Consider the following 13,617-nt stretch of genomic DNA (forward strand, 5'->3'; position numbering starts at 1 on the left):
GACCGGCCAATATAATATAAGTAGGCACGAAAAAGTAATAAATAATACCCAACTTAACGGTATATTGCAAAGCATTGTGTACGAATCCAGGAGTATCTCAAAACGTGGACGGTCAATTGGGACAATATTAACTGATGTAAAGGATGACCCGAAAGTAAAAAAACTGGAAGGGATAACAAAACAAATTAATGCTGTCAAGGCAGGAGTCGAAGGAGGTTTTGATATAGCAGACCTTGTAGCCAAGTTTGGCTTGGCAGACGACGCAATAGCAAGTCTTGATGGATTAGCCAAAAAATATGACGATATGATTTCTTCGGTTTCAAATTTCCTTACCCCAATGGTTTCCTCAGTGTTTTATGGGTTGGAAAAATGGACAGCTGGATCTACTGAGAAAATATCACTCATTTCTTTGGATTTCGAAGAGTTCAAAATGCAGAATGATATTAGAGATTTGGCTACTGAGTTTGAAGAATTTTTGAAAGCTATTAAAATCGAATCAAACTTGCCAGCTTTGGTACAGGATACGGCCAGATCAATGAGTCTAGTATTCGATGTTCACAAACGAATCGCCTCTTATGTAGAAAAAAAAACTGAAATTGAATTTCATCATGCGCTACAGTCAAGCGGAGTGAGCTGCATAAGCGACGACGAAGATTTACTTAAAGCTTGCAGAAATAACGAGAATTATATTGACCAAAATATTTGTCTTTGGATGTATAGGAAAGCTGTTAACGCGTTTAAGCAACACGTGTTTCCCTTCGCATACAAGTATTCAGAATTTAGCTCAAGTTTGACCGACATCATAAAAGATTCTAAACCAGATAGCAATCAAATGAGTACCAAGATTAATGATCTGGGAAACAAATTAAAACTAGAAGCAACGTCAATTACAACGATCGACGGTATCATCATGATAGGTGATTTCTGCGGAGCAAACGACCCCATATTTCAATGGAATTCTAATGATTATAAAGAGGAAATTAATAGTATTCTTTCTGGGAAAAGAGTTAGACTACTATCTCCGGTTTTCAGTGGCCTTGTCGGAAAAGACGTAGTAAGGATTCGTAAGATTGACTTAGTGTTTCAAGCAGAGACGCCAACCGAACAGACGAATTTGGACACAGCACTTGCATACTTTCATGTTAATATGCTACCTACTGGGGACTCACAATTTCGCGTGCAAGGAAAGCTGTTTTCCTTAGCACACCAAGAGGTTAGAATAAAGTACCAATATAAATATGAAAATCGTAGCTCAAACTCAAATGGATCCTACAAGAAACTGGAATCAAATGACTGGGCTCTTAGTCCTTATGCATCCTGGGAGATATGGTTGTCTTCAGAACTTCCCTTTGATGGGTTAAAAAAGTTCATGGATTACGGTATATCTTTAAGAATCTGTGGCAATGCCATGTATTTCGAAACAAAAGAGCTTAATTCACTTATAGGCAAAGATATTCATCAAGTGATATCAATGTACGGCGTTGACGAAGATCTGACGAGCTGGTCATCACGCAAATGATAATGTAGACGCCAAATACTCATGTTGACTTCACAGACTTACATGCTTGCACTTTGTCTGCTATATAATAATATCGATAACATCTTTTTCCCATTCATGAAATTACGTATGTATTTGATACATAGAATCATCGTGTTACGCAAGGTAGAAAATTAATTAGGCAGCACAAATGCCTTGAAAATTCACTAACGAGGGAACTTTTTATAGTGCCCGGAGTTCCAAACATATCCACTATATACATTAGACGCAGTTTTTAATGCTAGCCCTATGATTTGACAAAATTTCCGTGTCAAAATGACATTTGGTCAAATGATGACGATTTTAATCACGCGCGACGGTCACTTTCACCATGCTCTTAGTAGCGCAGGTACCCTTTTATCCATTCACCACACGCTTCCCCTTCATCTCACTGAATTCTGACCTTATTTGCTCGTCGATGAGACTGGCACCTAATTTAACTATATTTACAATATCATTACAATTTATTTACTATTCACAACTTTCCAATATCGTTTTTACTTTCAAATATCGGAGTTCACAAACTATGCAGAAAAAATACAGCAAATGCTTTTGAATTTAAGTAGAATGATTTGTTCTTCAAAAAGTGTGCGTGAACATTTTGTAATTTTTTAATCGGACGGAAAAATAATATTGATGAGCTATAAATAGTGAATTGTAGTAATATCGTAAATATAGTTAAATTAAATACCAGTGTGCTCAGTGAGTAAATGGGTTGAGAATTCAGGAGCAAGATGAGAAGCGTGTGTTGAAAAGTGTATGTAGCTGAGCTATTGAAATCATGGGAGAAAGTGACCGTTCGGCGCGTCACTAAAATCGTCACCACTTGACCAAATGTCATTTTGACACGGAAATTTTGTCACATCATTGGACTAGTATTAACAGCTATGGGCAATCCCAGGATTACTTTAATCAGATTAAGTAATCAGATTACTTTGAATGGAATCCGTAGTCCAATAATCCACGAAAAATTTAAACTTTAAAGTAATCCGCAATCCGTAATTCACAATTTACGGGATTAGAAAATGTAATCAGATTATGGAATACTTTGTTGGATCACTTTGCTCATGTGAACAGCATGACAGCTTCATTTCATAAACTTCTCCACACTGAAAATAAAATGTAAGCAAATTGCTACTGGGGGGTGTCTATATATGACCTCACCGGTTTGGTAGCGATTTGCTACGGAATTGTAGAATATTTGCTACCATCTTGTAGCATTTCCTTATCCCGCTGTTACGGTTAGTCAAAATGTGGTAGCAAATTTACTACAATTCCGTAGAAAATCTCTACCAAACCGGTGAGGTCATATATAGACACCGCCCAGTAGCAATTTGCTTACATTTTATTCTCAGTGCAGAGTCTGAGTCACTCACTGAACCTTAGTGCTTAAACTACCTTCTGGATTTTCAACAGACCTTTGCTGAAAAATCCAATACGTAGTTTCAAATCCAAAATTCTCAAAAGTTTGCACCTTCGCGCAGAAGTGTACAGTTTAAAGAATTTTCAAATGATTAAGAGGATGTTTGCATATGTACTACAACACATCTCTGCCATCATCTGAACCTTCAGAGTGTGTATTTAGTTCCGGCAGAATAATTTTATCCGCCCAAAGAAACCAACTGTCGGATGAATCATTTAAAGTCCTGGTTTTTTCAAAAAACCGAACAGATATCTGGTGGTAACTTGATTAATACTGAATCTGATATCTGATCTGATATCTGGTTAATGTTAATCCAGTTACCACCAGATATCTGTTCGGAACCATAGTTTTTAGAAAACCAATAATCATCATGAAATTTAAATGCGACGTTCTCAAGAAGAGATATTTATAGATTTTTGTAATCCAGATAATAATACGTAATCTGATTACTGTAATCCGTAATCCGTAACCCACGTCAGTAATTTTTCCAAGTAATCCAACAAGTAATCCACATTATTTCAGGAATAAAGTAATCCCAGTCCAGTAATCCCATGATAATTTTTAAATTATATAATTAATCTGTAATCCGTAATCCATCGAAAGTGTTGGGATTGCCCATCCCTGAGTATTAAAAACTGCTTCTACATAATGTATACTACAGGGTGGTTAAAATGTCACGCTACAATGGAAAATTTTTCACTAGGAAAAATCCCTAAATCTCCATTAGTTAAAAGATTTTTGGTTTAGAGTTTTATAAAATTATTAAAAACCGACTGAACACTGATGACGAAATTCTTGAAATGTTGAATTTTAGAGACAAAATTTTGGTAACTAAAGGGCATCCCAAAAGTAAGGTGCAGCTCGGTCAACCATCAATTTTAAGGGTACGGGCGGGAAAAAATTGATCAGAGATAAGTCATATTTTAGGTAATGTCATGTAGATTAAGACAACTGATTTCAGATTTCATCAAAAAATCTTATCTATGTATTACACTAGCCGGAATCCAAAAATTCGGAAGTGTCGATTTTCACTCGTACGAAAATTCATATCCGCGTGATTAGAAAAAGACGAATGATTACATCGCCAGGCAAGGAAAACGTAGATTCGTTGTCGACATAATAATTACAAGATGTGAGCTTGCCGGTGACATGAATTGCAAAAGAATATCAGGTCAGACGGTTATCCAGTCGTCGAAAAGAAATGTCGAGAAAATTAGGATGTTCTCAAAGAAGCGTTCTGCAATTCCATGATTGCCGTATCCACAACACAAAAGATATCGAACTCAACGATATGTCGAATTAAACTTCACGTCTTAGGCATGAAAGAGTGTGTAAAGCAATCGGCAAAGAAAAATGTATGGACCCAGCACCATCAAGCTAAAACAGCATGCAGAAAAATTTCCAAAAAAGGGTTGAGCAAACTCGTGGTTATTTATGATGAAATATAAGTGACCACTGACCCTGATCATGTTCCCGATCGTACATATTTTCAAGCAACTACTCCAGTAGATGCAAAATGCGAAGATAGACTAAAGCCAAAGACAATGTTTCAAAAGAAAACCTTGGTTATTCATTCCCCCGAACACATTGGATGAGATACACAAAAACCAAACAACGCTAATAATGTACCTCAAACACGTGGTATCGAGAACTTCTGGGCCAATTGTCGAAGACGATGTTCTACACGAGAGAAAAAGTTCGCAATCGTTCGCAGATTTCGAAAGTTTGGAGCAGAATCGCAAAGGACATTTAGGAAAAACCGTGAAAACGACCCTTCGGCGGAGCTCGGAAGAACCTAATATCTCGAAGTTACAATGGGATAGGAAATTGGTTTAACGATAAAACTAACACATACAGATCCTAAGCTTTTGTGTAAATTTAGTTTCTTCGAACAAAATTGAATTACAACAAAATGAGGGCCGTTTTTCCATCTGCACTTTACATATGGGATGCCCTTTAATGGAAATTTACGAATTTTTCCCATCTCAAAATTTTCCATTGTGGCGTGACATTTTAACCACCCTGTATGTAGTACATATGTTGGGAGCTCCGGGTACAATAAAAGGTTCCCTCGTAAGACGCCAATACTTCGGGGGAAGTTTAGTAAGCAGTGGCAATGCACCCTTATATGTATGAAGTTGGTCGAAAATGCAATTGTTTAAGCTTGGCAGCTCGTCCTCGAACCAAGTGTTTATACGCCGGGGCCAGTTTAGTTTTAAACAGAAATATGAATCCTTCATCTCGGGTGCTAGTAGATTACAAAATAAATAATAGTGGCCGTCTAAAACGCGACAAGCATCCGTAAACCATCTCTTGTTAGCCAAATTTGTCCTTATGTCGTCTATGTTGGATGAACAAATTTTAATTAAAAGAAGTATTTGTCGTAAGTAGGCATGAAGTGGTTTGTCCAGTGTTGACCTAACATATTCTAAATTAGATATACAGACTCAAAAATATGTAGGAGGACCAATAATATGCGGTCCTCCAAATATGTACGTTTTGACCGGGGCTTCGAAATTCTTGACCAAAATAAATGTTTTTCAATGTACATAGTCTTACCATAAGAAGTGATAGTAGAGCGTAGTTTTTGAACGGGTCAACATAAAATTAAAAGGTCAATTGCGGTTTGTGCATACATTCAGTGCCTATCATTGGTGTTGACCGCTTTTACTTGACATCACTAGGTCAAAAGTAAGAGAAGCTTACGAGGGAACCTCTTATAGTGCCCGGAGCTCCCAGCATATCCACTATATACATTAGACGCAGTTTTTAATACTAGTCCTACGATGTGACAAAATTTCCGTGTCAAAATGACATTTGGTCAAACAGTTACGATTTTAGTGACGCGCCGAGCGGTCATTTCGCCACGCTTTTAGAAGCGCAGGTACCGTCTCACCACCCGCTTCTCATTCATCTCACTGCAATCTCAACTCATTTGTTCGCCGATGAGACTGGCATCTAATTTAACTATGTATATTTACAATATCATTAAAATTTATTTACTATTTATAACTTTTCAATATTGTTTTTCCTTTCAAATATTGGAGCTTAAGAACTACGGCAAGTTCTTAATTTAAACAAATAGAGGGATTTATTATTCAAAAAGGTAGGGGGTGAACATTTTGTAACTATTAAATTCGAACGGAAAAAATAATATTGATAAGCTATAAATAGTAAATTGTAATGATATTGTAAATATAGTTAAATTAAGTACCAGTGTGCTCGGTGAGTAAATGGGTTGAGATTGCAGTGAGATGAATGAGAAGCGGGTGGTGAAACTGTACCTGCGCTTCTAAAAGCATGGCGAAATGACCGCTCGGCGCGTCACTAAAATCGTCACCGTTTGACCAAATGTAATTTTGACACGGAAATTTTGTCACAACGTAGGACTAGTATTAAAAACTGCGTCTAATGTATATAGTAGATATGCTGGGAGCTCCGGGCACTATAAGAGGTTCCCTCGTTAGCTACACGCGCGCGGCAATAATTTTTCACTTTTTGCACGAGAAAAAAATGCACGATGTTTGATGCAGTGTAGCAGTCCAAGTGCAACTACGATCTGGATGCCCAAACTATTAAAGTAATCCTAGTGTCTATCTTTGGTATAAAGGTTCCGGTGGTCCAAGGTCAAGGAGGACAACAGTGATGTCCGAAGCTTTGAACGCCAGAATAGCACAAAATCTCCGTCTGACACCGAAGAGTTTGGCCATAGAAATGACCTTCCAACTTTAGAGATCAGATTAGCACTGAAAAGTGACCCTAAGATGAAGGTCTTTTAGATTAGAAAGCATCACATGCTACAGATTTCCCAAGCCTAAGCAATGGTCAAAAAATCGACCTCTCTCCCCAAACGGTACGGTGAAAAAACCAAAAAAACTAACCCGTTTACCGATGATAATTTCTTTAGGACAGAAACATATTTCAACAAAAAAACTAACACGTTTTAGGTCAAATATGCTAAGGGTTAGCTGATTACAAAATAAAGGTCAAAATGTTATCTTATCAGGCTCCATTCATGGTTTTGGTGGGAATCGGGGGAATTGAGCAAAAACAGCGCAATTTCCTTGATTAAGGAGAGGAGATAGTTTAAAAAAATATTTGATAAACGTCCTGATGAAACTGGGGCACCCCCTCAACTAGTCCATATCGGATGAAAACCCACCGACCTTTGTGAAGGCGTCTACAGTAGCATTTACAGCGAAATTCGTGAAAAACTGGATTAAAATCAATATTTCTGACTTCATTTGCACTTTAGGTTTAACGTTTGAATTTTCGAACCGCAGACAACTTCACCACCAAATATTGATTACAATTGAGGAAAAAGTCTGTTCTAAGCCTCATATTACTGTCGGGGTCACAAAAAAATTTCTGACCCGGGAATGATACACTTTGTCCATTAATTTCGTGCGTATTTTTGATGGAGCTTTCTCTTTTGTGACCAATTTTTCATGGTCACAGGAGGAATATATTTTCAAGTTTAATACATGTTTTCTACTTGAAATTTAACTGGCTTTTCAATGGAATAAGAATAAATTTGAAATTCCTTAAAACTAAGCTAATATAGTCATCTACTCTACTATCACTTTTTAAGTTGAGACTATGTATATGTACATACAGCTTACTAAATTATCTACCACTCGATTCTAAAAATTTGAAAACGGGTTTGCCGAGAGTAAATTACCTGAGACTATAAAAAATAAACGTTACAGTAAAATATTTAAATCGTAATCTTTTAGAATTCTAAACTCCGAAAAATATGAAAGATCAAGAATTTTGGGAAATAGGTACAAAATTTTCTAAATTTACCTAACAAGGGGACATACAAAGGGTATTCAACGTGTTTAGGGTGGATACCTATACAATGGGACTAAAATTAATTTGCATATGAAAAATCTGCGCATTTCTGGATATTTAATTTTGAACGATTTTAGCTATTGTAATACATATAATTGTAATTATCAAAACGGTTTCTTAAAATATAAGCAAATTCTTTTATGAGATACATTGTTACATTGCTAAATGTGTTGTTTTACGAATTAGCTTAAAAATAATGTTACGGTAAACAGTGAGGCAATTCACGCCCTCCTTCGTAACTACGTAAACAGCGTAAAATCCGTAAACTTACAAACGTTTACAAACTTTTACAAAAATTGCCAAGGAAAACCAGTTTACAAACTTTTGTAAACTTACGCAGCTCACAGGCGTCTTTTAATTTTGTAAAGTATTTTGTAAACTCAATTTGGGGAAGAAAAAAAATTGTTCGATGCAGAAACTTGGCAATATATGTTGCTATTGACTCCTAATCAAAGAATACGAAGTGAAATTGGAAAATTTTTCAAGCAGAGGTACCCGAGGGGGTGACCCATACCGGACTTTCAAAATCATCCAATCGAGCTGAAATTTCGTATAGAAGCTGCTAAAGGCCCCTAATGGAAGAATATGAAGTGAAATCGGTAAAATTTTCACATCCGGGACCCATTGGGGTGACCCATACCGATTTTCATAACTTGTCTCAAAAAGTTGAAATTCGGAACGGTGATACTTAATAGCTTCTCATCAAAGAATATGAAGTCAAAAATGAACAAAAAATAACCAGATGGACAATAAGGAAGGGGTACCCATACCGATTTCTAAGAAGTAGTGTTTCTCACGGGTTAACCCGAACCATTACTATTAACATTCGGGTTTCGGGTTCAGGTTTCGGGTCCCATGTTAATAGTAATGGTTCGGGTTAACCCGTGAGAAACACTACTAAGAAGTTATATATTCAGCTAAGATTTAGTGAGGAGTCGAAAAATAACTTAGGATTAGAATTTAGGAGGGTTGAAATTTTTATAGGAACAGCCTCCACTGTTCGTGGTATATATTATATCAATAAATGCAGCTCCACAAATTTCTTCCATGAATTTCCGTTTTCTGGAAATCATCAGCATTTTGTTTCAATTATCAGATAAATTTTTACGAAAATAATTGCAAAAGTGAATTCACGGGAAGCCGTTTGTAAACGTTTGTAAGTTTACGGATTTTACGCTGTTTACGTAGTTACCAAGGGTGCGTGAATACCCTCAGTATGTATAGAGCATACTGAAATATATATTTGTTTGTAAAATTTTTTCAAAATTATTGCTAATTGACCACGGATAACCTAAAAAATAATTAATTAACCGTAAAAATTCACAATTTGTTATGTCGCTCTAACATGAATAATATTACCTATTTGAACAATTATATTCAATGAAGTTGTAATGTATACATATATATTTGCTTATAGTGAGAATTGTACTCCGAGATTCATAGCTTCATAGGTTGACCTTGTGCAGAAAATTAGCATGCAGTCACACAACCAGTGGAATCGGTCAGTACCATGGCACTAATTTTGGTAAAATATTTTTTAAATCTAGCATATCAGGGTCTACTAAACTCAAATATGAACTCATATTTGAGTATTTCCTACTCCTAGGAATAATTATTACTAATATTTTATTTGCCCTACAGGTTTCAACTGTTCAACTTTAGAGTGTGATTTAAGAACTCAAGTGCCCGGCATGCAATGTGAATATCTCTCATCTCTAATCCTACATATATATGTATTGGCTCACAACCGGAGAATAGATTCAACTTAACAAGCCGGTTTCTTAATTAAGCAAATCTTGTAACTAACTGACTTAAATATAATTTTAATAAAACCTGCATTCGTTGTCACCAAGATTTTAATTAAGGCTATCGTGATTTGTTTAACAGCGTACGAATTTATTCCAATTAAGTCACCAATTGCATATCATTTTTTATAAGAATATTGAGGCGACGTCTTCTCCACAAGGGTTTGCCAATTGTGGCCGTCATAAGTATGCATAGGAACTAAGCCAGTGCTTGTCTGCTTTCAACTTATTTCCTTTTAGAATGGTACAATTTTGGTTACTATTACATTAAAAAATTTAAGGAAAGGTTGCATACTAGTATCAAATGTTGTAGAAAAAATATCACATTTTATCGCATCATCAAATATTTAAGTGGATTTATCTTACACAGTAAATCACAGATAAATTTAACAGTAGGTATAAGTTAATCATGGAGAAAAAGGAAAGTTAATTGCATCAAAATCCTATATTTAGGTATTTAAATTTTTCGTAGTTTTATATATATAGCAAATTTGTCCCACTTTTATTGTAACCATAAAAGATAATTACGCAGAATATTACCCCCGCATCCGTGACCACATGAAGGAAGGAGTCCTTCCGAAGGGCCACATGAAGGAATTCGAAGGCTCGTTTGTAAATGTTTACTTTTGAGAGGAATTTGGTCACTATTTTTCTCAATCAAAAGCATATGGGGATTTTAAATAATGATTCACTTTCGGCTTTAAAAAATTACGAAACGAACATGAAAAATCAGTGTTTAATATATGCTGTGCCATCGATGGCGTCAAATCTATGTTATCAAAGAATTTAAATACATTGTCCTTCTCCGCGTTGGGTACCGGAGTAAAAGTTTTATGCTCGTCTGAGACTATGAGCAAGATTACTCACCTCCCAAGGGGAGAAGAGAATTTTTTAACTCAAACTATCACTAAAACAATTTTTATGACCATTACGCCATAAAATTTACACTAAAATGATGGGTATATCGTTGAAACGTTTGAATTAAAAATAATAATTTTTTGATCAAAAGTAAATACACATGGGAGCCTAGAGTTCCCGCCATCTTCCAGAGGTGTTGCAAACGAGTTCCCGCCTTCACCTTGTTCATCTTCACATTTCATGGGCTGATTTGGATCTCACAATGCCCCTTGTTGTCGGAGGTCAAATTTTGGAGTGGCATCTCACGATTATGGATTGCATATGAAACAATTTTTCAGTCAATTTGCTTATATTTGACCAGAGTTGGGAACTAATCCGGATTAGTCAAGGTGTTTAAATGGTCAATCCCTATCCCTAATCCTTAATCCCTCCATCTTTTAACATTGGATAATCCGGATTAGTTCCCAACTCTGTATTTGACGGTTGGCTGTTCCGGTTTAGGATTACTTGGTACAGTACATATATTTTTATTGTTCAAAAATGCCAGTATAACATGTCAAACTGGTCATAAATTCATGAAGACTACGAATACGAAGTCCAATTCCGAAAATATTGATTATTAAGGAAGTTACTCTTGTTTTATTTACCATACGATCCTCGACGTCATCACTCTCATTACTAATAGCATTGCAGTGGTGACGTCGAGGGTCGTATCAGAACCAAGAATTGTGCAGTGGTGTGTGTGTGTGTGTGTGTGTGTGTTACCAGTTGAACCTGGCGCTTGATTACACACGTGTCTCACATTGTCCAAGGCAACGTCACCTAGCGGCAGTTTGGGCACTATGTTGCATTTTTCGTCTCTAGAGGGCGTTTTTCGCTAAAGTGTCAAAACGTTGACGAACACGAGAACAATGAAACGCACCCTGAACGGGCACACCCCTTCACCTTGACACTTTACCTGTGACCTGGGCACACCCACCAGACTTGACATTTGACCTGTGACCAGGGCACACCCACCAGACTTGACATTTGACCTGTGACCTGGGCACACCCACTAGACTGGACATTTGACCTGTGACCTGGGCACACCCACTAGACTTGACATTTGACCTGTCACCTGGGCACACCCACCAGACTTGACATTTGACCTGTGATCTGGGCACACCCACCAGAGTTGACATTTGACCTGTGACCAGGGCACACCCACCAGACTTGACATTTGACCTGTGACCTGGGCACACCCACCAGACTTGACATTTGACCTGTGACCTGGGCGCACTAACCAGACTTGACATTTGACCTGTGACCTGGGCACACCCACTAGATTTGACATTTGACCTGTGACCAGGGCACACCCACCAGACTTGACATTTGACCTGTGACCTGGGCACACCCACTAGACTGGACATTTGACCTGTGACCTGGGCACACCCACTAGACTTGACATTTGACCTGTCACCTGGGCACACCCACCAGACTTGACATTTGACCTGTGATCTGGGCACACCCACCAGAGTTGACATTTGACCTGTGACTAGGGCACACCCACCAGACTTGACATTTGACCTGTGACCTGGGCACACCCACTAGATTTGACATTTGACCTGGGCACTCCCACTAGACTTGACATTTGACCTGCGACCTGCGTACAATCGATAAACTTGGCACTTAACGTAATTGACACTTGACCTGTGACCTAGGCACATCCACTATACTTGACCTGTGACCTCTGTGCCCCACGGTATAGTTGACACTTGAACTGTGCCTTACCAATTTAATTACCTACTAGCGCCATCTATCGGATGTTGGCTGTTTTTCAGCGCTAGAGGGGGGGCTTTTGCTTTAAGTGCCTAAACGTTCTTAAAACGTTAGAACAATGTCATACTTTAGAGTTGTGACCAAACGTTTTTCGTGGTCACAACCTCTAGACTCGTGACTGGACGTTTTTCGTGGTCACCCACTTTAGAGTCGTGACCTAACGTTTTTCGTGGTCACACCCTTTGGAGTCGTGACTGAACGTTTTTCGTGGTCACCCCCTTTAGAGTCGTGACCTAATGTTTTTCGTGGTCACCCCCTTTAGAGTCGTGACCTAATATTTTTCGTGGTCACCCCCTTTAGAGTCGAGACCTAACGTTTTTCGTGGTCACTCCCTTTAGAGTCGTGACCTAACGTTTTTCGTCGTCACACCCTTTAGAGTCGTGACCTAACGTTTTTCGAGGTCACCCCCTTTAGAGTCGTAACTTCACGTTTTTCGTGGTTACCATCTTTAGAGTCGTGACTGAACGTTTTTCGTGGTTACACCCTTTAGAGTCGTGACTGAACGTTTTTCGTGGCGAGCCCCTTTAGAGTCCTAACTAAATGAATTTCGTTGTTACCCCCTTTACAGTCGTGACCTAACGTTTTTCGAGGTCACCCCCTTTAGAGTCGTAACTTCACGTTTTTCGTGGTTACCCCCTTTAGAGTCGTGACTGAACGTTTTTCGTGGTGACACTCTTTAGAGTCGTGACTGAACGTTTTTCGTGGCGAGCCCCTTTAGAGTCGTAACTAAACGAATTTGGTTGTTACCCCCTTTAGAGTCGTGACCTAACGTTTTTCGAGGTCACCCCCATTAGAGTCGTAACCTAACGTTTTTCGAGGTCACCCCCTTTAGAGTCGTAACCTAACGTTGTTCGAGGTCACCCCCTTTAGAGTCGTGACCTAACGTTTTTCGAGCAGGCGTAACTGAACGAATTTCTTGGTCACACTCATAGAGTCGTGACAGCACGTTTTTCGTTGTCACACCAATAGAGTTGTGAACTATATTATTAAACATCGTGCTATAGAACGTGACAACCAAATCCATGCTTCTTTGCTCTGTGTGAAGGTAAATGTATAACAATTATTCAGCAGGAATTTGTATCGCTAAACTAAATAAAATCGTTTTGCTTAGAGCCCGCATTGCGGGCTTAAGAGACTAGTCGTAAATAAATGGATTGTAGTAGCGTTCGCCATGACTATGTACATAAATACATTGGCGGGAGTACATATTTTCCCATTTTGAACGGTTAAAACCATTTCCCCGGTTCTCCCCATTTATTTATTCCCACTATTCAAAGAGGCACACAAACGTGCAAAAAACAAAGTATTTTTCCTCAATAAAA

This window comes from Folsomia candida, unplaced genomic scaffold (assembly GCF_002217175.1).
Source record: "Folsomia candida strain VU population unplaced genomic scaffold, ASM221717v1 Fcan01_Sc012, whole genome shotgun sequence".
Lineage (NCBI taxonomy): Eukaryota > Metazoa > Arthropoda > Collembola > Entomobryomorpha > Isotomidae > Folsomia > Folsomia candida.